Here is a 23,979-nt window from a genome sequence, read left to right on the forward strand (position 1 = left end):
ACTGGCCCATCTGGCGTAGCTCAGTGCAATGGCATAAACGCCGAAACAAAGACAATGCCAAAAGCAACAAAAACAGACAAAAGTGTAGCGGCAAAGCTTTCAGAAATACTTTAATCAGAAAAAAATCTCCTTATATGCCAGCCTGAAATGTTTCCAAAAGAAAAATGAATAGATTGCGAATCACAGATGAAATCTGCAATGAAATCCTGCAGCAATAACACAATGAAACACGCTCACAGAACATAATACCTTAGAGTACCTAGGAGTATACACATTCCTGACACGAATTGCATTGTAGTTTGATGCACTGAACGCGAGCAGGTGTCTAGTTTGTGAGCTTGGGAAGAGTGTGAGTGATTTCATGTGTTAATACTAAACAGTCTCGCCTGGCAAGCTTCTCACAACCTTTCATGTTCTTGGATCCAAGGCTCAGAGACAGTTAAGGGTGATGGGTACTTCCTGTTGGAAGTCTTAGCTTATACAAGAAAACAAGGATGAAGCAGGTTATGGTTTCACTAATACGAGTACATGCTCTTTATGACAGAAAGTTGGAGGCAGTGCATAAAGCGACAAAGGAATTAAATACATGTCAGCAAGACATGTGAGAGAGGTAACATGACCCATTTTACTATGGCAGCAGATGTTTTGAGAGATAAATAATAATCTTCCCACAAATCCTTACATGTTGGTTAACAAACTCTGAACCAAATTGCCATTGGTCCAAGGGGTACCCCAGAATTTGCAAAGTTCAGCTGAGGATGGCTGAAGATGCCTCCTGTTTGGCATCCTTATTAATCCAACTCTGCCAGCAGGTGCACTGGTTGGATTCTTTCTGTATTCAGATACCCTAAGTAAGTTACTCAAACATAAGGGCTTGCTGAGAAAGGACACCTGTGATGAGAGGCCATGACCATAACTAACAACAACAACAACAAATACATGTGTAAAGCGCGCCACATACCAGTGTGGGTCTCAAGGCGCTAGGGGGGGGGCTGCTACTGATCGAAGAGCCAGGTCTTGAGAAGTCTTTTGAAGGCCAGCAGGTCCTGGGTATGTCGTAGGTTGGTGGGGAGAGTGTTCCAGATCTTGGCGGCAGGGTAGGAGCAGGTGGGGCTGTCGAAGCTGAGTCGGTCGTTGAGGTATCCTGGTCCGGCATTGTCGAGGGCCTTGTGTGCGTGTATGAGGAGTTTGAAGATGATCCTCTTGTCGACGGGGAGCCAGTGCAGGTCTCTCAGGTGGGGTGTGATGTGGCTGCGTCGTGGGACATCCAGGATCAGTCATGCTGCGGCGTTCTGGATGCGTTGCAGCCGGCTCAGGAGCTTGGTTGTTGTTCCTGCGTAGAGGGCGTTCCCGTAGTCCAGTCTGCTGGTGACAAGGGCATGGGTGACGGTCTTTCTCGTGTCGGAGGGGATCAATTTGAAGATCCGGCGGAGCATTCGGATGGTGTTGAAGCAGGACGCGGAGACTGCGTTGACTTGCTTGGTCCTGGAGAGGACGGAGTCTAGGATGATCCCCAGGTTGCGTGCGTGGTCTGTGGGTTCTGGGGCTGTTCCTAGCGATGTTGGCCACCAGGAGTCATCCCATGTCGAGGGGGTGGAGCCGAGGATGAGGACCTCCGTCTTGTCTGAATTCAGCTTCAGTCTGCTGTGCTTCATCCATTCCGCGACAGCCTTCATTCTTCTGTGGAGATTGGCTTTGGCGGTGAGAGGTTCTTCGGTGAGGGATATGATCGGCTGGGTGTTGTCGGCGTAGGAGATGATATAGAGGTTATGTTGTCGTGCAACGCGGTCGAGTGGTGCCATGTATATGTTGAACAGCGTCGGGCTGAGGGAGGATCCCTGTGGGATGCCGCAGATGATCTCAGTGGTCTTGGAGCGGAAGGGTGGGAGGCGGACACTCTGGGTTCTACCAGGAGAAGAAGGATGTGGTCCATGCTAGGGTCTTCTCTTGGATTCCGGCGTCATGGAGGCGTGCTGTTAGGGTGCGGTGGCAGACCACGTCGAAGGCTGCTGATAGGTCCAGAAGGATGAGGGCGGCTGTTTCTCCTTTGTCCATCAGGATGCTGTGGTTGCTGCGGAAGCCAGACTGGGATGGGTCCAGGATGTTGTTGTCTTCAAGGTAGCGGGTCAGCTGTCTGTTGACAATCTTCTCCGTGACTTTCACCTGGAAGGGGAGCAAGGAGATGGGCCAGAGGTTCTTGAGGTCCTTGGGGTCCGCCTTGGGTTTTTTCAGTAGGGCGTTGATCTTGGCATGCTTCCAGCTCTCCGGGAAGGTTGCTGCCTCGAAGGAGGTGTTGATTGTTTTCCGGAGATGGGGTGTGATGGTTGCGCTGGCTTTGTTGAAAACTTGGTAAGGGCATTGGTCGTATGGGGATCCGGAGAGGATGGATTTCATGGTCTTGATGGTGTCTTCATCTCTGACGTTGGATCAAGTGGTCAGGCGACTGATGCGGGTGGAGGTCGCAGGGGTGGTGGTCTCGGTGGTGGATGTGGGGGTGTTGGTGTTAGAGTTGAAGCTGTTGTTGATGTCGGTGATCTTGCGGTGGAAGAAGGTGGCCAGTGAGTTGCACTGGTCTTGTGAAGGTAGGATGTCGTTGGTGTTGGAGCTGGGGTTGGAGAGTCCTTTCACGATGCTGAAGAGTTCTTTGGAGTTGTGTGCGTTGTTGTCTAGGCGGTCCTTGAAAGCGGTCCTCTTTTTTTTTTTTTTTTAAATATATTTTTATTGCAGGAATTAGCCAAAGTTACATGACAGATCAGCAATATAGCTTCAGTGGAAAAGAAAGGCAACCGATCCCCCGTGAGGAAACATCTTGCATACACAGCCATTCAGCCCACAACCCGAGGGTCGGGCGGCGTTTGCTATCAAATTGCAAATGGGGATCCGGTATATTGCTGCGGCTGATCTGGATAAACGACGACCTTCATCTGCTTTTCTAAATCATCCTAAAAGAAACAAACCCACCCAACACCCACTCAACCAATTCCCTCCCCCCGCCCAGTCCCGCCAATAGTGTGCGATATGTGCAAAAAGAGCTTATGGGAAGAAGCCTAAGGTAACTGCGTATAGATCAATGTTATGGACTTTTAACGGGACTCAGGTCGTGCTGCATCATCACTCTCGGAATCGCTTGAAGTGCTGTAATCTCGCAGGGCCTGCACTATCGTTTCCCATTCTAATGCTGCTTCCAGCTCCCTCTCATTCTGTTGTCGCCTCGCCAGCTGGTATCGCAAGGTGCTCTCCCCCGTGGCCCACTTCAGGAGTTCGTTGTGCCATTTAGCTCCCGTTGGACCAACTCTTGCCTTCCAATGCCTGGTTATCTCCCTTTTAGCAAGAATGAGCCCTAGGTCAATAAATTTACTTGAGATTTTATTTTTAGGGGTATGAGGGAACAAATGCAGGATCCCCACCGCCGCGTCGAACGTCAAGGTTCTCCCAGTGACCCCATTGAGGGTGTCCTCTATCAGGAGCCAGTAGGATGACAGCGCCGGGCAGGACCACAGCATGTGAATAAGGTCAGCTTCGGGCGCTCGGCATCTGGGGCAAGCCGCCGTGTCTGTGGCGAAATATTGTTGGATTTTCGCCGAAGTCAGGTAGGCCCTGTGAAGTATATAGAAATGAACCAATTGAAACCGGGCGTGGCGCGTGCCTTTCCAGGCTCGACGCATTAGTTGTGCCCACGTCGTTTCCGGTATATCCTTCCCTATGTCGGCTTCCCAACGGTTCCGCAGTGTAGTAAGCAGGGTAGACCCTCAGTAATTAATCTGTTATATAAGCACGAGACTGCCTTGATCGTGCCCGAGGACATCATAACATATTGGCACACCGATGATGTTGGTGGCTCCTCCATGCCTCTTTTCCAGTGCGTCTGAATTGCCCTAATTATAGCGGTATGGAGGAGGAAGTCGCCTCGGGGAACGTCAAAACGGTCCAGAATCTCCTGGAAGGGCAGTAACACCCCATCTTCATAAAGATCTCCCACTAACTGCAACCCTGCATCTTCCCAATGCCTTAAGCGCGACCAGTCCCCACCGTGCGGTAAGGCCGTTAACATCCCAAATGGAATCTCCGGGGCATATGGGAGCTTCAGCTCCCCCCGGGCGTGGGCGCGATCCCAGCACAGCCGTATAGTCCGTTCCTCGAGCGTGAGGTCTTGCAGAGCTAAGCGCTGGCGTAGCGCAATGTAGGAAAGGACGTGTCTGGGCATTCCCCTGCCTCTCCCATCTTCCGGGCCTCGGAACTACCTCTCTATCTCCTGGGTGAAGGTCTGCAACTGAGCCGTCAAATAGTATTTTTCAAAATCCGGCACCGCAAGGCCGCCTTCCGATTTCGGTCGCATCAGGGTCCTGAGCGCTACCCTTCGGCGGCCTGACCCCCAGAGGAACCCCACCACCATGGATCTCAAGAGCCGGAAGGTGGCCGGCGGAACCCAAATCGGGAGCGTTCTAAAATAATATATTAGCCGGGGTAGTGCCACCATTTTCAACAGTGCTACACGCCCTGCCACCGAAAGCGGAAGTGTAGCCCAGAAATCCATACTGCCTCGCAGCGCGCGAATACAGAGGGCTATATTGCCGTCTAAAAGATCGGCAGGGTCATGGTACACGTAAACCCCCAAATATTTGAGGCAGCTAGGTTCCCATCTAATCTCTCTAGTGGTATCGGGTCTGGGTTCCCCCTTCCGAACCGGAAATAGGCAAGTCTTGGCCCAATTTACCTTAAGGCCCGAAATCTCCCCGAAGGTTGTGAGAGCCTCTTCAGCTCCACCCAGCGCACTACCCGAGTTCTCAAGGAAGAGCAGGAGGTCATCGGCATACAGAGAGATGTATTGTTGTCCAGATAAGGTTCACAGACGGCCGAAAGAAGCTCCGGTCCGGACCGATAACGCCAGTGGTTCTACGGCGAGCGCGAAGAGCAGTGGGGATAACGAGCATCCCTGCCTCGTGCCTTGTTCCACTGGGTATTGTTGAGACACCAGCAGACCCGCCCTCACCCTGGCCGACGCCGAGGCATAGAGCACCATGGTCCACCTATCAAATCCCTCCCCCAGACCAAAACGCAGCAGTACTCTGCGTAAGTAGTCCCATTCCAGGCTGTCAAAGGCCTTTTCTAGGTCAACCGAAAGGACCAAGGGGCATGGGGTCTCCGTGTGTGGTTCCTCCAGCAGGTGAAATAAACGACGAATATTCATGGTCGTGTTGCGTCTAGGGATAAATCCTGCCTGGTCTTCATGTACCAAGGAACGCATGTGTCCCAGCAGTCTCGACGCCAGTATGCTGCTTAGGATCTTATAGTCGACCGTTAGCATTGATAACGGTCGATAGGACGCCGGGTCAGCGGGTTCCCTACCAGGTTTGAGGAGGGGAACTACCAAGGCCTCACACATCGAGCCGGGGAGGCGTCCCAAGCGTTTCGCTTCCTTGTAGACTACCAATAGTCGGGGGGCCAATAGGTCTGCGTAGGTGGAATAGAATTCGACCGGGAGCCCATCAAGGCCCGGGGTCTTGTTTCTCGCCATCCCCTTCATGGCACTTCGGATTTCCCCAAGTTCTATATCGGTGCCCAGGACCTTCGCTACGTCAGGCTCCAGTGCGGGAATCTCTAAGGATTGTAAATAATCATCGATCAGGGTAGGATCACGGGTCAGTCTGCTACGGTACAGCCGTTCATAGTAGCGCAAGTATCTCCGGTTGGGTGTGCACCTCAAGTCCCGCCGCGGTGCGCATGGACACCGTCGGGGAGGTCCGGCGCAGGGGGTTGGCCAACCAAGCTAATAGCGCGCCCGACTTATCCCCTTCCGTGAGCGATCTGGTGATATAGGTCTTATAATCGAAACATCGCAACCGTTCGACTTCCGCCGCCACTGCCTCTCTCGCCGCAGCAGTACGTTCCTGAAGGTCCGGGTGGCCGGGGCGGCGAAGTTCCATCTCGCGGAGCTTCCGGTCCGCGTTGGCCAAGTCATCGAGAATGACAAGACGCATTCCCACTTTCTTGGATATACAGTAGCCCCTGATCACCACCTTGAAAGCGTCCCACTCCGAGGCCCTCGACCCAGCAGTGCCTCCATTGGTCGCAAAATAGTCAGTAATTTTATCTTCTAGGTCCGCCTTGAAGACTATATCCTCTAATGCCTCGGGGCGCAGTTTCCAAGTAGGTACGCTGGGGACCCCGGGGAACCAACTGAAATCCACCAATAGGGGGTTGTGATCCGAGATGGTCCTGGCCAAATATTCAGATCGCACAGTCGCGGACATCAATTCCGTCGACCCCAGAAACCCATCTAGTCTCACATGCAATTCGTGCATACCAGAGAAGTATGAATAATCTCTAGTACAGGGGTGTTGCGCACGCCAAATATCCGTCAGCCCCCATTGCGCCTGCCAGTCCTTCCTGCCTTTAGCCACTCGTCGGACCGGGGAGTCCGGAAGGGGGGGTGTGAACGATCAATGTCGACATCCACCACCGAATTAAAATCTCCTCCCAGCAGGAGGGTCCCCGATAGGAAGTGGGCCAAGGAGCCCGACAACCTGGATAGGAAGGCGAGTTTGTCTACGTTAGGCACGTAAATGCAACAAATATTCAGTGCCCTACCTCCCAATGTGCCAGAGATAGCCACGTAGCGACCCTCCGGATCCACCACAGATTTGGAAACCTGTAGGGGTAGCCCAGCTCTTACCCAGATCAGCACCCCTCTCGCATAAGCTGAGTATGTAGTGTAGTAAACCTGCCCTCTCCATCGACGCTGTAGCGCCGCCCCTTCCGCCTTGGTAAGATGTGTCTCCTGCAGCAGCGCTATCTGCACCCCTCTACGCACCAGATAAGCGTGGATTTTGTGCCGTCTGGACATGGTGTGAAGGCCCCGCACATTCCAAGTGACGCATTTTACATTAGTGATCTCAGCCATTGTCCCAAAGTGTCGCAAACAGGTTCCCCCAACAACGCTCAGACATGGAACATTCAATATTCAGTGCAACACCAATGGCGGCCAACCCCCCCAACAACAACAAAACTTCCCTTTGAAGCCAACCCCCTCCCACCCACCCCAGAATAGGACCCAAATAGCGCCATCCAGTTCCCATCCAAACTGTACCCTCAGAAAACTCCCTTCCTCCGACTATTCCTGCGGTAGCCACCGCAGGTGTACCTTAAGGGCCGAGTGCGGGTCGGGCGCCAGCAATGGGCCACCGAGTCTCGGGCTACCGAGACTAGACCGAGCCCTAAATCACAGGTATCAAGAAGAGCAAGGCCCCCCAACCCCATCGGTGATTCATGGATCAGCAGCAACTTCTACAACCACCACTCCTCCCGCGACCGTCCCTCGCCCAAATGGAATCAGCTCACCCGAGTTCATCCCTGTCCATCCAGCATACCCTCGGCCGAGTCCGGAGTATCCACTGGTAAATGAAACACTATCAGTCTCCGAGTCCTCAGTGTCCGAGTGAGCCCCCTCTCCGCCAGGTTCCGGTTCTTTGACAATGGGGCCGCTCTGGGAGTCAGATAAATTGGAAACCATTTCCAATACTCTTCGCCGTTCAGCCAAAGTCTCTGCCGTCGAGGGCTTGCCCGGTTTACCGCGCCGGCTCCGGAGTCTTTTGGAACGCCTTCGTTGTCCGGGTTCCGACGTCGTCTGGAAGGAGGATCCGAAGCCATCTTTGCCAGCCCTGTACAGCTCAAGCCAGGTGCAGACGTCCTCTGGAGTTTCAAAAAACTGAGTCGTATCATCCAGGATGATGCGGAGTTTCGCAGGAAAGAGGAGAGAGTATTGTATACCCTCGCTCCGCAGCTCACGTTTGACCACTAGGAAGGAGGACCGCTTACGTTGGGTCTCATATGTATAGTCCGGAAAAATGTTCACCTGGCTGTTCTCTACTTGGTATGGGCCATTGTGTCTGGCGGCGTTGAGGAGCAGATCCCTGTCTCGGAAATGCAATAAACGCGCCACCACCGGGCGCGGGGAGCGGCCCTGTTGAGGAGGTCTGGCCGGTACTCTGTGTGCACGCTCCAGAGTATAGAAGGAGGATAGACCCTCCGGCGCCACCTCGGTTCGGAGCCAAGCTTCCAGATAGGCCACCATGTCACCATTCTCGATTTTTTCCGGTAGGCCCACTACGCGGATATTGTTCCTCCTATTACGCCCTTCAGCGTCCTCCGCCCGTCTTTCCAAATCACCGATCCGTGACAGAGCATCCTTCATAGCAGCAGCCAGGGTCTTCTGCGCCGGTTCCAGGACCTTCACCGAGCTCTCAACCTCTTTGACTCTGTCCGAGAGCTTACCATGGTCCGCCCTGAGGAGGCCCAGACTCGTCGCAACCTGGGCGATGTCTTGTTGTAGGGCCGATCGCGTATCTGCAATCGCCCCCAGGATCCTGTCGAATTGTTGCTGTAGGTGAGGGCCTCCAGAACTCTCCGGGTCATTTCGATCGTCTTTATCCGGCGCCTCCGTGTCTGAGGCGGCCGGGGTGGTCCCTTTAGGTCCCCTTGGTTTTCCCATGGCAGGCGTGCCCCGCAGAGTATGGACGTCGGCTGGTGTTCCCCCAGTGAGCGGCCGCGGAGGAGTGGGCCTTCGATCGTCCCCACCGCAGTGGCGCAGAGGTCTGCCACTACCTCGATCTCTCGGGGCGAACCACCACTGAGGTCCCGGAGGCCACCAAGGGGGAAGTGGGGGCGATCACCACCAATTGACGGGGGTCCGTTGGTTCGGTGAGGCCTCGGACTGCAGTCACCAATACAGCCGGGAGTCCCACAGGGTCTTGTTGTGGTGTCGCCTATGAAGTGCCTCGGGCCAAGTGTTACAGGATCGCAGCGGAGCACAGCCGATCATCTTAGGTGGTTTCACTTTCCTGGCCAAGACCTTCGACGCGGAAAAATCGACTATCAATCCTCCGGGGATGTCCACGGTGTCCGGACGCTCCCAGGCCGCCGGGTGGACGGCCGTCTTCCTGAGAGAAGAGGCGTGGAGAGGGCACACGTAGAGCTGGCAGGCTCTTCCGGGCCTAGGGTCTCGGCAAGGCTATCGAGAAGGTCCAGGCGCCATCTTGAGCTCTGCTCCGCTCCCTCCGCAACTTCGCTTTTCAACCAGAACAGTCGATTTTCGGGTTCACCCAGGTGCCTCACCAAGTCGACCTCAACTTGCTCTTCGAGTTGTGGGGGTCGGGGCGCCCCAAAACCCTCGGAATTCAGGATAAATGCTGGCTCAGTCTCGGAGCCGAGCTCTCAGGCGACCATCGCCATCGGCGTCCAAGCCACGCCCCCTTGAAAGCGGTCCTCTTGGCGGTCCTGATGAGTTGGTGGTGTCTGCGGGTGGCGTTCCTGTGGGCTGCCTGGTGTATGGTCATGGAGCCATTTCTTCTCCAGCTTCCAACAGGTGTGCTTGGAGGTCAGCAGGTCTTCGGTGAACCATGCGGCTTTCTTGTTGGTGTGATTGGTTGCGGAGGTCTTGAGTGGGGCGAGGGTGTCGGCGCAGTCGTTGATCCACTGTTTGAGGTTGATGGCGGCGGTGTCGGGGTCGGAGGGGTCGGCGGGTGGTCTCAGGGCGAGGGTGGTGCGTGGTGGGTTTCCTGAAGGTGAAGTGGACGCATATGTGGTCGGTCCAGTGGGGTTCGGTGGTGTGGTTGAAGGAGACGTGGGGACTTGCGGAGAAGATGGGGTCCAGTGTGTGTCCGGCGGCGTGGGTGGGTGTCGTCATGAGCTGTTTGAGTCCGAGGTTGGTGAGGTTGTCGATCTGGGCGGAGGAGTTGGCATCGTTGTTGTTCTCAAGGTGGAAGTTCAGGTCCCTGAGGAGGATGTAGTCCGTGCAGGCGAGGGCGTGGGTGCTGATGAGATTGGCGATGGCGTCGCTGAACTGTGGTCATGGTCCAGGTGGTCTGTAGACAAGTGTTCCTCTGAGGGTGGTGTTGGGGTCGGTGTGGATCTGGAAGTGCATGTGCTCAGCCTAGGTGAGGGTGTCATCGGTGTTGGTCGAGATTCTGAGGGTGTCCTTGTGGATGATGGTGATTCCCCCTCCCACTCCGTTGGTGTGGTCTCTGCTGGAGATCTTGCACCCCTCTGGGATGGCTATGGCGATGTATGGTGCCAAGGTGGCGTTCAGCCAGGTCTCAGTTAGAAAGGCGACGTTGGGGGTGGTTGAGTCTAGGAGGTCCCAGAGTTCGATGGTGTGCTTGCGAGCGGAGCGGGTGTTGAGGAGGATGCATCTGAGGTGGTTTGGTTCTCTGGTTGATGGTTTAGCAGGCCAGGTGCTGATGAAGCTGCAGTTCCAGCAGGAGAAGGGCCCTTGGGTGTGCTTCGGGGTCGCCTGGAAGCAGGAGTGGTCTCGTCCGGTGTTGAGTGCGTGGAGGGTCCTGGAATCGTAGTGCAGTCTGGTGTTGTGGCGACTTCGGGGTCCAGGGATTCTGGCGCTGGGCGCGGTCAAGGCGTGGACGGGCACAGACGGGCCTGAAAACCGGAGAAATAAGCATGCAAAAAATACAAGAAGCAAGTTTGCAGCAGTGATTAAGAAAACAAGCATCAGAACAAACCGCAGTCAGAGTGCTGGTCGAGGCACAAGAGGCTCGAACCCTGTTGGTGGCAGCAGCGGTGGAGAGCGCCAACTGAGGGGGCTGTTGGCGGCAGGGGGAGCGACCCGGCCCTTGGACAGGGTTGAGGGGCCGGTAGATATAGGTATTTTGTTTATCATTCAGGTGAAAGGAGGGAGACCCTTACTAAATGTTAATGAGGGCACATGTTTGTAGAAGCGAGTAATTAGTGCTTGTTTCACAGCCTGAGGATTACTTACTTATTCCATCAATGGATGTTGGTGGTTCAGGATCCCTTAATATGTTCTCCCTAGTTTGACTTTTTTGTTGTGTAGTCCACCGAAGTGCATTAGCACACTCATGGCTATTTATTAGTGTGAACCTGTGTGGAGCTTTTCCTTTAAAGTATGTTCATTATTTTGTTGTGTTTTTCAATGACAGCCTGACAATGCCAAATATGCATACACTGATTAATATCAATGCTAATATAAATGCAAATGTCCTTTCCCCTCAAAACCTCAGCATAAAGATAAAATATAGATGGAATCTGACACCAAATTATCAATTGTAGGCATCCAAATCCCTATTAAAAGATTATCTATGTCACGTGGCTAACAGGTGTCTTCTGCCAGGTACAGCAGCACCATTCTCCTTGCTGGCAGGCAGTTTCCCCAAGTTTTTGTTCTCTGGCTATGTGCTGTCTTTTGAGTACTTAAGGCCACATACACATAAGAATCTTCAATCGTGTCAATTGCCCTCCTACAGTTGGAAGTCATACTCAATATCAGTGATCTGAATTGGTCTATTTTAGGCTGTTTCTTTGTATTTTGCTTGTGTTTATTAATGTCCTAATGCTCATGTTCTCCAGGTTGTATGTCAGAATATTATCTGCAGAATATTATCTGCAGAAATATTATCTGACATGCATTTTGTTTCCTAAATATAGTTAACAAAAAACTGTGTCCATGGGGTCTATATTTTAATAAATAGATAAACACAACTGCAATGGTGTGATGTTTTTTGTCGACAATGCTGATATTCTGACAATGATATTCTGGAAACAAACCATTCTTGTTCATATAGGTTGATGGGTTTTCTCCAAACAATGGCGTTTGGATCATTGCATGGCTCCACAACCCTGTCCCAGAAGCGGGTGTGATGGTGGTTAATAGAGCAGGCCTTGGACTAGACGGCATTGTAGCCACTTTATAATTTTTCTGTAATAAATAGATAATAATAACTGCAAAAGGGAGACCGCAATGGAGGAATTCAGCACTTCAGGCACAGTCCCTGGGCAGCCACTGCATGCAGCACTATATCCTCAGCCCCCGGAAGGGCGTTTAAAGACCGGCGGAGGTCCCGCAACACGAGATGCGTGCAGGGCGTGCCCGGGTTTGGCCCGGGGAAAGACCGGGCCAAGACGGGCCCGTTTTAGCCCATCATAGACTGGCAGAGACTAGACTAAGCCACGGCTCTAACATTTGTTTTGAAAAGGGACGGTGACTCTGATATTATTCTGTATTAACGAAGTAGTGTGGAAGTACACCCATCCAGTTTGGATAGTAATCGATTTTGGTGTGTGAAGTAGTGGAGGTGACGGTAGAAGGTAGTATAGTCACTTTGTAAAAAGACTAAATATGGGAAAGAGAAAACGATGAGTCTCCCGAATAAAAAGCAGGCCAATACAGGGCAGCACCAATGCCAGGCATTAATTAGTTATCTAACTGGAGCAGTGGGTGCAATTGAGCGCCAGATTATTATTGTTGAAGAGGCCTTAAACCCTGGTCATTCAGGATAAGGGGAGGCAACTGAACCGGTTAACGAAGGGCCTGCATTACCCATAGTCACACTAAGGAGCTTGCAGGGAACAAACGGATGTGTTGTAAATACACTAGAGATAACATATCAGGCAGCAATTTAGAATCTGGTAGTCAACCACCGACCAAGAGAGCTAGAAATCCTAATACTTCGAGTTATATACAAGGGGATAAAGTTATAACAGACACGGTGATAACCCCTAAGGCACAAAAGAAGGTCACCAGGAAGAATAAACCACTAGGACACTTGTTGCAATAAGAAGGCTCCTTAAACGCTGCTGGTTTTTACCTTTGGGAGACCTCTTTGCTACCAGTCCAGGGGGACCGCAACGCCTACGCTGCTTGGGCTGCAACGGACCACGCCATCTACCGCCCGAGGTGCGGACTACGTTTCCCAGCATCCTTTGCTGGCGCCTGCTACCCACGTCACTCACAGCACCAGGAGGCGCTTAAAAGCATCTCGAGACTCCCGCAGCACGGGACACTCGTGGTAATAAGAAGAATCCTTAAACGCTGCTGGTTTTTACCTTTGGGGGACCTCTTTACTACCAGTCCGGGAGGACTGCAACGCCTACGCTGCTTGGGCTGCAACGGACCACGCCGTCTACCGCCCGAGATTTGGACTACAGTTTCTCAGCATCCTTTGCTGGCGCCTGCTACCCGCGTCACTCACTGCGCCAAGCTGAAAAGCATCTCAAGACTCTCGCAGCGTGGGATCGCGCGCGGGCGAAGCCCGGGCCAAGGGCGGGCCCATCCGCGCCCGGCGAAGCCAGGCGCAGGCAGGGCAGGGCGACCCCCCCTTCAACTCGGATTTCCAATATTTCCAAGGACTCTGTCAGTGTCTTTTTCGTACTTTAACTACAAATACTTTTTGCTGACATTCCTTTAGTAATCTGTTGTCATTGACTGATTTATTTTGTGTTTACTAATGGCCACTAAACGTAAACTTACGGGCTGAAGATGGGGGTGGTGTGATAGGAACGCTGGACGCATTTTTATTAAGGGCTGAATCTGTTCTTCAGCATGAAATGCAGCTAACAGAGAAAAGACTCTCTCTGGGGTCATATGTGGGACAAAAAAAATCATCCCTGGGGGCCATCAGAACAGTTAAATTGCCAGAAGTAGTCACGCAAATTATGATTCACCCAAGTATAGAGTCAATTGAAATAGGCGCGGACACTGGCACAGATCCAATCCCTGACTTAGAAACCGTAGAGGTGGTGAATCTGAGTGCCGAGGATAATATTCACTACCCAAGGTTGAGTGCCCACTGGGTTACGGTGGGTTGTCCTCAAGTGCTTGACTTAGATCCCCCCGTTGATCCTGTTCTACCCCCAAGTGCCTTCCTCGAACACGCCTAGGGTAGTTAGAGGGGACATAGATACTAGATCTAAAAGATCTGTAAAAAATAACGAAGGTGCGGGAAGTGCATTTATACCGGGATTAGGCATCAGTTATGAGGGAGGAATTGGGGAACCACCTGCAAAGCGCACAAGGGGCGGAGTAGCTTTGATGGCCAAAGCCAAGGATAAACTTAAACATCAAACCCTAGGGGTAAGTGGGAAGTCGTCCCTGAGACCTGATAATGGCGCACCTTTCACTGTCAATGATGACATGCCCCTGTTAGTGGACCATGGAGGTAATCTGGACAACTGGAAGCGTATGGAGACCCTAATTACTGTACATTTAGCACCCTTTCGGAATAAACTAGGGGCGATTGAAGAAAAATTATCTCTCCTCTCACAGGGTGCACAAACGATGGCTAGCTAGAGGCGACCAGGGTCCATAGCAATGCTGTAGGGGGGGTTCTGTAGTGCCCGCCCGGCCAAGTACTAGTGGCCCTGTGAAAACCCGTAACAGGGATATGGCCTATGGGGTGGCAAAAAACTGTGCCGGTGACGTGCGCACAGATAGTCTGCAAGTGTCGCATGTAAAAAAGAAAAAAGATAAACCACTATTGATACAAAATGTTGTAAGTGGGGGAAAACAAACAGCCAGTGCTAACTTACACACACAGGAGGAGGCGTTAAAGTTAAAATTCAAATTGGATGCTTTGGATTCTCAGGGAAAGCCTGGGTAGCCTAACACATAAAATGGGTTTGATGGAAGAAGTGCTATCTAATTGTGTAGCTAAACTTCAGTCCCCCAGTAAAGAGACAGCAACAGTAAAAATGGGTGGCCAGGCAAAATTTTACAACAATAAGAAAGGTAATAATATTCCTCCTATTTCTAGCCATCCCAAGGCTCCCCAAAATACTGTCCAAAGTCCCCCTGATGCGATACCCACGGTATTCTTACCCACTACCTCGACCGCTCCAATAAAGTCCAAACATCCCGCAGAGACAAACGGTTGTATTGCCTCTAGCCAGCGAGTGAAGGAGAGAAATACAGCACATTTGGACTTACCTCCCGCCGCGAATCCTTTTGTGGTGGTTTTGACAAACGTCCCATATTTACAGAAAGGGGTAGAGGAAACCTTGGAGATATTACGGAATATGTTACTACATTGGCTCAGTGTTAGGACTGGCATCGCCGAGAGGTTATTAGATGAATTTAAAATGGTCAGAAGAGTGAGTTGGGTGGGGTAGGGACGTAAGGACATGAAGGGAGATTGTGTTGTGTTGACCTTTAAAACTCCCCATTTAGTACAACTTATTCTGAGTAGAGCTGGAAATCACCTTATCCCTGGGCAGGGTGTGAAAATAGTCCCCCTCGGCTATTTTTATCAACCAACACCGCAGATTGCCCCTATATATAGGGATCTTGAATCCCCTTACAACAGGCATTGGTTTAACCTCCCAACTCAAAATCGTTTTGACGTCCTTGCCAACCTCGAGTCAGTGGACTGACAACGAAAGTTCATTCTTACTCATCCAGAGAGTTTAGTTATAGTGAAGGGACCTTCGAAAGAGTCTGTATCGGTGACCTCAGCTGGAAATGATATTATTGTTCCGCAAGTCAACACCAAGTTAATGAACATAGAGAGCGTTAGTGACACAGTCCTGAATATCACAGCTGCCGCCATCGAATCCCCTACCTCACTGGCTAGTTTTACTTCAAAGAGTAGGGATGAAGGAGGGGGAGGGAACCATCGCATGGGAAGATTAGAGAAATGTCAGTTCTTGTTTTGGAATGTGGCGGGACTAAAATCCAAGGTGACAAACAAAATATGGGTGGACTTTGTGTGTAGTTTTGGTATTCTCAGCTCGCAGAAAAACTGGGCGGAAAGGCCCATTCATATTAGTGGCTATAAAACAATCCACACCCCAACAGTTCCGTCATTACATGGCAGAGCAAGGGAGGGTCTCTGCACTTATATTTTTAACTATTTAAACATAGTAAAAATTGTTTTAAATGTGTCAGATCCGTTTTATCAAATCATCACCCTTCAGATAGGTAAAGTGTTTTGTATAGCATTAGTGACGCTGCACCAGAGCAGATCGGTAGAATTTTAAGACAGCTGAGCAGGGACCTGTATCTTTTACTATCGTGTCCATCCAAAGATACTTGCATTATATGGAGCAGGGATTTTAATTCATCTATATGTCAGTATGCTAATAAGTGGGTGTGTTGCATAACATACGAGAATGTTTTTGGCTTCCCGCATTTTCCCCATCGTCTGTATGGGGATCTTTTAAATTACATTATGTTTTCACTTGACATAGGTTTTGCAAATAAATTATGTTCTCCCTCTGTCCCTTTTCAAATGACTTTTAATGGCCAAGGTATTTTCTCAACCATAGACTTTGTATTAGCATCAAGCAGATATTTCACCCGTATTAAGGATTTTACCACACATGAGTTTGCACTAAGTGACCATTTTCCTATTGGCATTGATGTGATGGTGCTTGTTAATATCATAATACCAGAGGCACTTCCACGCATATCGTCGAAAATATCACATTGTATGGACGGTGGTTACACACCTAAATGGGTTAATGTGGACCCAGAGGTATTCACCCATAAAGTGGGGTGCCACAGGGCTCCTGCATGAGCCCTACACTATTTAACATCTATGTTGCCCCCTTGGCTAGTCTCCTGAGGACCTACGGGTTTATTCCCATTTCATATGCCGACGACACGCAGCTCCTCTTTCCATTCAGCAAACTTACAACTGTGGTCCAACGGGCCTTCTCTGATGGAATGCGAGCTGTATCCTAATGGATGGTAAACAATTTTCTACAATGTAATGTGGGAAAAACTGAGGTGATGCTGTTTGGCGAGGCCCCTCTTCTGTGGACTCCTGAATGGTGGACATCAGATCTGGGTCCCAACCCTATCCCCAAGCTTTTAGTAAAAAACCTAGGTATGCGGTTAGATCAAGAACTTAGTCTAAAAGAGCAAGTGACTCAGACAGCTGGCTCATGCTTCCATGTAATTGGAATGCTCCAGAGAGTCTTTCCACTTCTCCCGAACTCTACCCGGAAAATCTTGGTCCAGGCTTTAGTGCTTAGCCGCCTGGACTACTGTAATGGGCTGCTGATTTCAGTTAATGACTCCATACTGAGCAGGCTTCAAGGGGTCCAAAATACAGCGGCTAGGTTGGTCCAGAAAGTGCCACCTAGGTCGCCATCACGCCCTCTGTTGGTGAAGCTCCATTGGCTGCCTATCCGTCAACGGATCAAGTTTAAAACTTGTTGCGTTATCCATAAAGCACTCCAGAACATGGGCCTCTCCTACTTGGCGGACACATTTTTACCTTATACTCCTTCACGTGCTCTCCGTTCCAGCAATAAATATTTTCTCGAAGTACCAATAATCAAGAGGGCAAGATTGGGAGGGAAGGCCCTCTCTTACCTCGGCCCACATCTCTGGAATGAACATCCTGACTCTCTTAGACTATGTCCAGAACACGCGAAATTAAGAAAAATGTTAAAGACTTTTTTTTTTCTCACCTATTAAGTATGCTAGTGTCCTCAACCTCTCTCAGAGCCCGCTTAAGCGCAGAGATACTCCTTCGGGAGTGGATTCCAGTGCTATATAAACATATAAATAAATAAGTGGTCACAAAATGTAAAGAAATTATTTTTTCTTGTTTAGATGAGAAGTAATCCCACCAGGAAATCTTAGAAAAATGTTCTGTCATCACAGGCATTATTAAGGAAACATTGCATGTGAAAGCAAGAAACAATACGAAACGTAAGCATGGGTAGTTTGACAATAACTGTACAAAAGCATATTCTAAGCTTAAAAATTCTCTACATGCAACAGAAAAAAACTGAAACAGATTAGATTGGTGAGAAGTGATTATAAGAGGGCAATAAATGCAAGGAAGAAGGCCCCAAAAGAGGAATCTTGGCAGGCCTTCCATGAAGATTCTGTTAATCGAGATTCCACCTCTTACTGGAAGACGGTTAATGCACCTTTTTTAGGCGAAGGTGACAAAGCAACTGTAGAGGCTGCCATCCTCGAACATGAATGGTTACTACACTTTGCTAAGTTATATAATAACTCAGAGACAGATGAACAGGGATTGTCATCAATTGGGGTCGAAATAGAGAACCCTGTAAGGCATACAGGTTTATCTTTAAATTTCACCTTAAGTAAAGTCAACACGGCCATTACTCAAAGTCTGGGGGGGAAGGCGGCCGGGCCGAATGGTATTCCGGTAGATCTTTTTAAATCAAACGTATCTTTATGAGGGCCACTTGTTGCTTACAAAGTTGTTTGTCGACCTGGTTTGATTCAATAATTGTCCCATTTTCAAAAAGGGTGACAGGTCAAACGCAGCCTGTTACCCTCCAATCTCATTACTGTCTCTACAGTTAGGATCGTGGGGCGAGTCTTGTTGGACAGGTTACAGGTATGTGCACAGGATCAAAACTTATTAAGCGATATACAATATGGATTTCGCAAAGGTTTGAGCACAATCAAACAGGATTTGAATTTACACATTTTATTAGACTAATACACAGTGCAAAACGAGAGAGGTTATACCTGACTTTTATTGACTTAACAGCGGCTTTTGACTGCGTGGTCCATGGAAAGCTGTGATTGGTTTTAGAGGGGATGGGAGTTGACACATTTTTAAGGCAACTATACTCAGGGGCAAGGGCCAGAGTCGGTTATGGGAGGGGGGGAATGCACTAAGCAGTTTAAAGTAATGAGGGGAGTTAGGCAAGGGTGCATCCTTGCCCGTTCCTTTTTACATTATATATAAATGAACTTAGAAGTTGTTCTGGTCCGGGAGTGCAAGGATTTACCAGCCGCAATGACACGCCCTATCCCGGCACTCCTGTATGCGGACGATGTGGTCCTGATGACCTTCACACCGATTGGTCTCCAAAAGGTTGGAAATGTTTTTATAAATGTTATGTCTAACTTGGGACTTACTGTGAACTGCTTGAAAACATTTGCAATGAATTGAGGAGCAGGATTGAGAAAGAAACCCAATACGCTTTTTATTTATTCAAAGGCAATAGAGCATGCTAAATCTTTCTCTCATTAAGGGATATTATTCGACCAAACTGGCACATGGTGTCTAGCGTTAAAAGCAAGATGACTCCTTTTTATTAAATCTCTGATGGCCTTACTAAATTTCAGCAGAAAAATAGGAAAACATCCGCATGCAGAATTGTTACAGATTTACAGGGCAAAATCTGTGGCAATTGTCACCTATGGAACTGGAATCTGGGGGAACAAAGGGGTAAACTCAGTACAGTCTGCAGAAAATAAGTTTTTCAGATCCCTCTTGGCAGTACCAGACAGTAAATCTACATATATATGCCACCAAGAACTAGGAGGACGGTATTAAGATTCAGCAAGTCCTCCTTTGGCACAGAGTCTGGACTTCAGAGGAAACAGATTTTAATCACCTCATTCCTTAAGACGTATTGGCGATAGATGGGGTCAATATCATATGGTGGTTAGCATACGTTTAAATGTTCCTCTTTAAACTAGTCCTAAACTAATCCAGACACCATGTGTAACGTGTCTAGGAAAGATCTTAAAGCTAGCTGCATGTGTTATTTAAGCGAAATTAGAACCACAACAGAATTAAAGAAACCAACGGTTCAAGTACACTATATGGTCTTGGCAGCTCCAGTCATACAACAACATATTGTATTAGTAATGTATGACTATGAGAGGTTCTTGCTAACACGCTTTAGACGGAATATCCTTCATAAATCTTTCAGTTTTCCTGTACTAAACGATTGGTCGAGAGTTGTAAGTAAATGCCCGTTTGACGCTGTTGCTGATCAATCCACGATGCATATATTGTTCTTCTGTAAATTTTATTCATCTCTAAAAAAGGAGGGATTATCCCTGTTTTAAAAAAATATAGTCTGAGACAATGTTGCCCTGCATTTATGACTCTGCAATTGCTAGACGATGAATTTACTATTGCCTCCATTACAGCTTTGAAAAATATTTTTTTAAATGCCGCAAATCAATGCTGATGTAATTTTAAGAACGATGGTCTGTCATAACTATAAGGTTATATTCATTGTATCAATTTGCATCCTGTGCTTTTATGTTTAACTTATATAGTTACTAAATAAAGACTTTTTGATTTGATTTGAAAAACTGAAAAAGGGTGATTTTTCTGTAGACAATTTTTAGGACAGGATATTTATGCCAGTTGATACTCTTACAATGATGTTCTGGCACCAGACTATTCAGGTCCATATATGTTGATGCGTTTTCTCCTAGTAATGGAGTTTGGGTCATGGCTGTACAACACCTGTTCCAGAAGGGGTTGTAGCTGCAACTAACAGAGCAGGGTTTGGACTGGGCAGAGTCATGACCACCTATCAATGTTCAGATTAAAGAAGGTAACAACATGCCCAATTTATTTAAATGCAGTCACATTTTTCAAATTTCAAGATTTACCATTTGGGCATAAAAGGGATGACATTTGGGGCCAGATGTAGGTATCCAAATACCGGTCGGTATGGCCGAAAATACCAATTTTCGGCGGTTACCGACCGGTATTTGGATACTGAGATATAGGGCATTAAAAAACACGGATTCAGTAAATTTACCAAATCGGTAATTTTACCGAATCGGTAATTTTACAGATTCGGTAAAATTACTGATTCGTTAAATTTACCGAATCTGTGTTTTCCGATGTACGTAGCACTGTAAACAGTGCTACAGGGCTTTAAGGATTCGTTATTTACCAACAACTATTAGTTGGTGGTAAATAACGAATTCCTATGTAAATGCAAATATGTGCATTTACACCTGTGCCATGTGTGGCCCTAAGGGCATGTATGTGTGCCACATGGCACACAAGCACTAATCAGGGGTGCAACAGGGTGTCAAAGTGACAACCTGCCACCCTTGAATTTTTGGGTATTTACCGAATCGGTAATTACCGATTCAGTAATTGACATTCAATCCTATGGGCCTCCAGGCCCATAGGAATCAATGGCAAATACTGAATCGGTAAAAACCGATTCGGTAATTACCGAATCTTACCGATTCGGTAAAAAAATACCGAATTATTACCTACATCTAATTTACCGATTCTAAGATACCGAATCGGTAAAATTCAGTAGTTTAGAATCAGTAAAAAAGATTTACCTACATCTAGCCCTAAATTCCCAAATTATAAATATGCATCAGTGAAATGCCAATCAGAAATAATTTACTGAAATGCCAAAGAACTCCACCACCCAAGCGAACAACGAAATAACCTGATGCATATGAGAAAATCTTGATAAGATTGACGTAAAAAAAAACTAGCCATAAATACCTTTGAGAAGCTATACTGCTCCTCATCCATGGACCAAAAGAGGATGGGATTGGAATCTTATTCCATAAATCCACAAACATTTCTATTTCTTCATCCAACAAAAATAACAAAGGCAGATATGTGAAAACTGTAATGTTTTACTACAGTGGTTAAAAGATCATAGTCTTTGATATATATACATTCCATCTATTCAATATTATGTTTTGGTTCAAATTTGAAAAACTTGCTTTTCCATCGTATGCGGATCTACTCGTTCTAAGTAGTGACTTCAACTCTTTTGTGGATGCAGAGCTTGACAGAAAATCTGTGGGTTCAACACATAAGGCCCTCCACTAATTCCATAGTTTGATATCCAACAGTAATCATCAAAACCTCTGGAGCAGAGAGATTGCACCTATTTCTCATATCCACACAACTCTCATTCCAGGATAGATTACTGAACAAAATATAGCCTACCGAAGTATGCCAGATTGAAATGGTAACTATATTTGACCATGCTCTGATCTTCCTATTTTGGGCTTAAATTCTTCCCACTGTCAACAATGGTAGGCCCCCCCACACCTGGGGGTGGGGGGCCCTTAGTAGCATTTCGTTCTGGAAGCCAACCCAAACTTCCGGTTCGGAGGGAAAAGTGGGAGGGGGCGTCGCCAAGAGACAAGGGAGGTCACAAAGGTCGTCACTAAGGTGCGCCGGCAACTCTCTCAGGAGAAGTGATAAATGCAGGGGACACGAGCTGGAAGCCCTCTTTGTCCTCTCACTATGGTGCCCTGCGGATCAGAGCCGCAAGCAAGTTGCCCACCCACCCATCCCTTTCGTTAGAGGAGAGTTGGCGGAGTGGCGGGGTCCCGGGCAAGAGAAATGGCAGGGACACATGATTTGCGGGGACTGTCTGATCCTGGAATGAACATGGCAGGCAGTCAATGGGGACTCCAGGCTAGCAGGAGAGGGAGCTGGCCTGCTGGTGGTCCTGGACTCTCCGGCCCAACCTAAGATGCCAGCGCTTGTTGCAAGAAACTTTGAGAGAGCTGGCATGCAAGAAAGGCCCCAAGCAGTGCCCTGGTGGTCGCGTATAGGGGATAGACGACAGGTGGTTATCCCAAAGGGGAGCAGTAAAGAATTGGTTGTGGCCTGCTGGCGCAACTCCCATCAAGTGTGGCTCTGGAGATCCAGAAATGTAAATACAATATCAACCTATTGCTTGAATGTATACTTCACAAGCCTATTACATTCATCAATTTGTGTTGGTTTGGATTTTATAAAAAGATGGTCAAGAGTTGACAGTGCATCGACAAATAAAGATTGCGTTTATCTGAAGTTTAATAAAGACTACACAGTGAACACCAACTACGTGACTGGTTTGTTTTGTGGGGGAAGAGAATAAGTGGGGTACTATGGGTCTATAGATAGCAGGGGCAAATCAAATGTGATATTTCCACTATGAAGAGGAGCCTTGACCTTGTCTCCCTCTTTGTGGCTCTTTTATGCCTCATCTGATAAATGGCTGTTTTCACCGCTATCTTGGTCTCTTTCATTTGCCTTGTTTTTGTGGCTTTGGTGATATATTTTTCAATAAGTCACCATTCTGTTGAGGACTGCACTGCTTGAGGTTAGGCTCTTGCCTGAACATAGAATTTCTTTTTTTCTCTCCCTCTCTTTCTTCTATGGTTGACGCTGGGTGATTGGTATCCGTCTTGGATTGCAGGGCTCATCGGTTTCAACCACCTATGCTGTTGTCTCCGGCTATGCTGCCAGACCATTGAGTGCTGTTCACACTGGTAAGCATCTGAATTTGGCTCTTAGTTGCTGAGCATGTTGCCTTCGCCCCTGGAGATGTCCGTCTGCATTTTCCCTTGCCAGCAGTAACTCTGTTATACTAAGTAGTAATTCTCTGTTGGTGTGTCATGGAGGGTAAATTTCTGCAGTTCCCTGTCTCGCCTTGGGGCAGGGGGGGGGGGCAAACGTTTTAGCCATTGTTAACCATAGAGGGTGGTGAACATTGCCTGAGTAGACACCATTAGGTGAGTGCTGAGGGAGGCATCTACTCCGCAGGGTAGGGTTGTACCAGGTATAGCTTCTCATTTTAGAGTTTTAGTTGCTCCCCAGTTCAAGGGTGGTAGTGGAAGTCGCTCCCCGTGGTTGGTACAAGTATTGAGTGCCGGAACAATATTGTGGCATTGCCAGTAGGCAGTGCTCCACCTTATGTTCCAACAGGTAAATGAGTTGGTTGATAATGTCACCACTGGACGGTCGACTCTGGGACACTGCCTCCTGCTGAACACCAGGGGAGGTCTCCAGATGTGACTAGGTGTCCACCTACTCACAATAGGGAGGGGGTTCGTATTGCATTCTTTGCATTGTGTTGTACTACTGTTACTTTGATGTGCTGTTTCATGATTACAGGTTGAAGTACTGTTATTTTGATGAGTTGTTTTTCAATTGTTACAGCGTGTTTTTAGATCTCTTGAGACTTTACTTTGCTTGGGTATTACTAATGCTCTGTGACTGTCACTTTACAGGCTGCTATATCTCAAATGATTGACCGCCCCCTGCCGTAACAATATTTACTTGTAAACAAGTCACTAAAATACTTGACACGACAATGACAGACTGGCTAGTAAACCTTCCGACCTTTATCCTGTACTACTTGTTACCCTCCACATGTGTGGAACTTCTTATTACAATTGTAGGCCCCATTATATTCTTCCTGTTTCCACTATCATTATCTGGGACTAGGTTGGGAGTACATCACTCAGCCAAAGCGCATAATACCACACAGTGCTGCTGCGCAGAGGCTGAACTCTCGCTTTTGTATTTTATGTGGATGCCAGAGTTCACCATTCCTGCACCGCACTTCTGAAAGTCAGTCCCCATGGTCAAGTCCGTGGGGTCGCATTTTGCCTCTTCAGGGGACTACACAGAGAAGCAAGGGGATAGAAATACTACCTTCCTTCCT

This window comes from Lissotriton vulgaris, chromosome 6, assembly GCF_964263255.1.
Source record: "Lissotriton vulgaris chromosome 6, aLisVul1.2, whole genome shotgun sequence".
In the NCBI taxonomy this organism is placed as follows: domain Eukaryota; kingdom Metazoa; phylum Chordata; class Amphibia; order Caudata; family Salamandridae; genus Lissotriton; species Lissotriton vulgaris.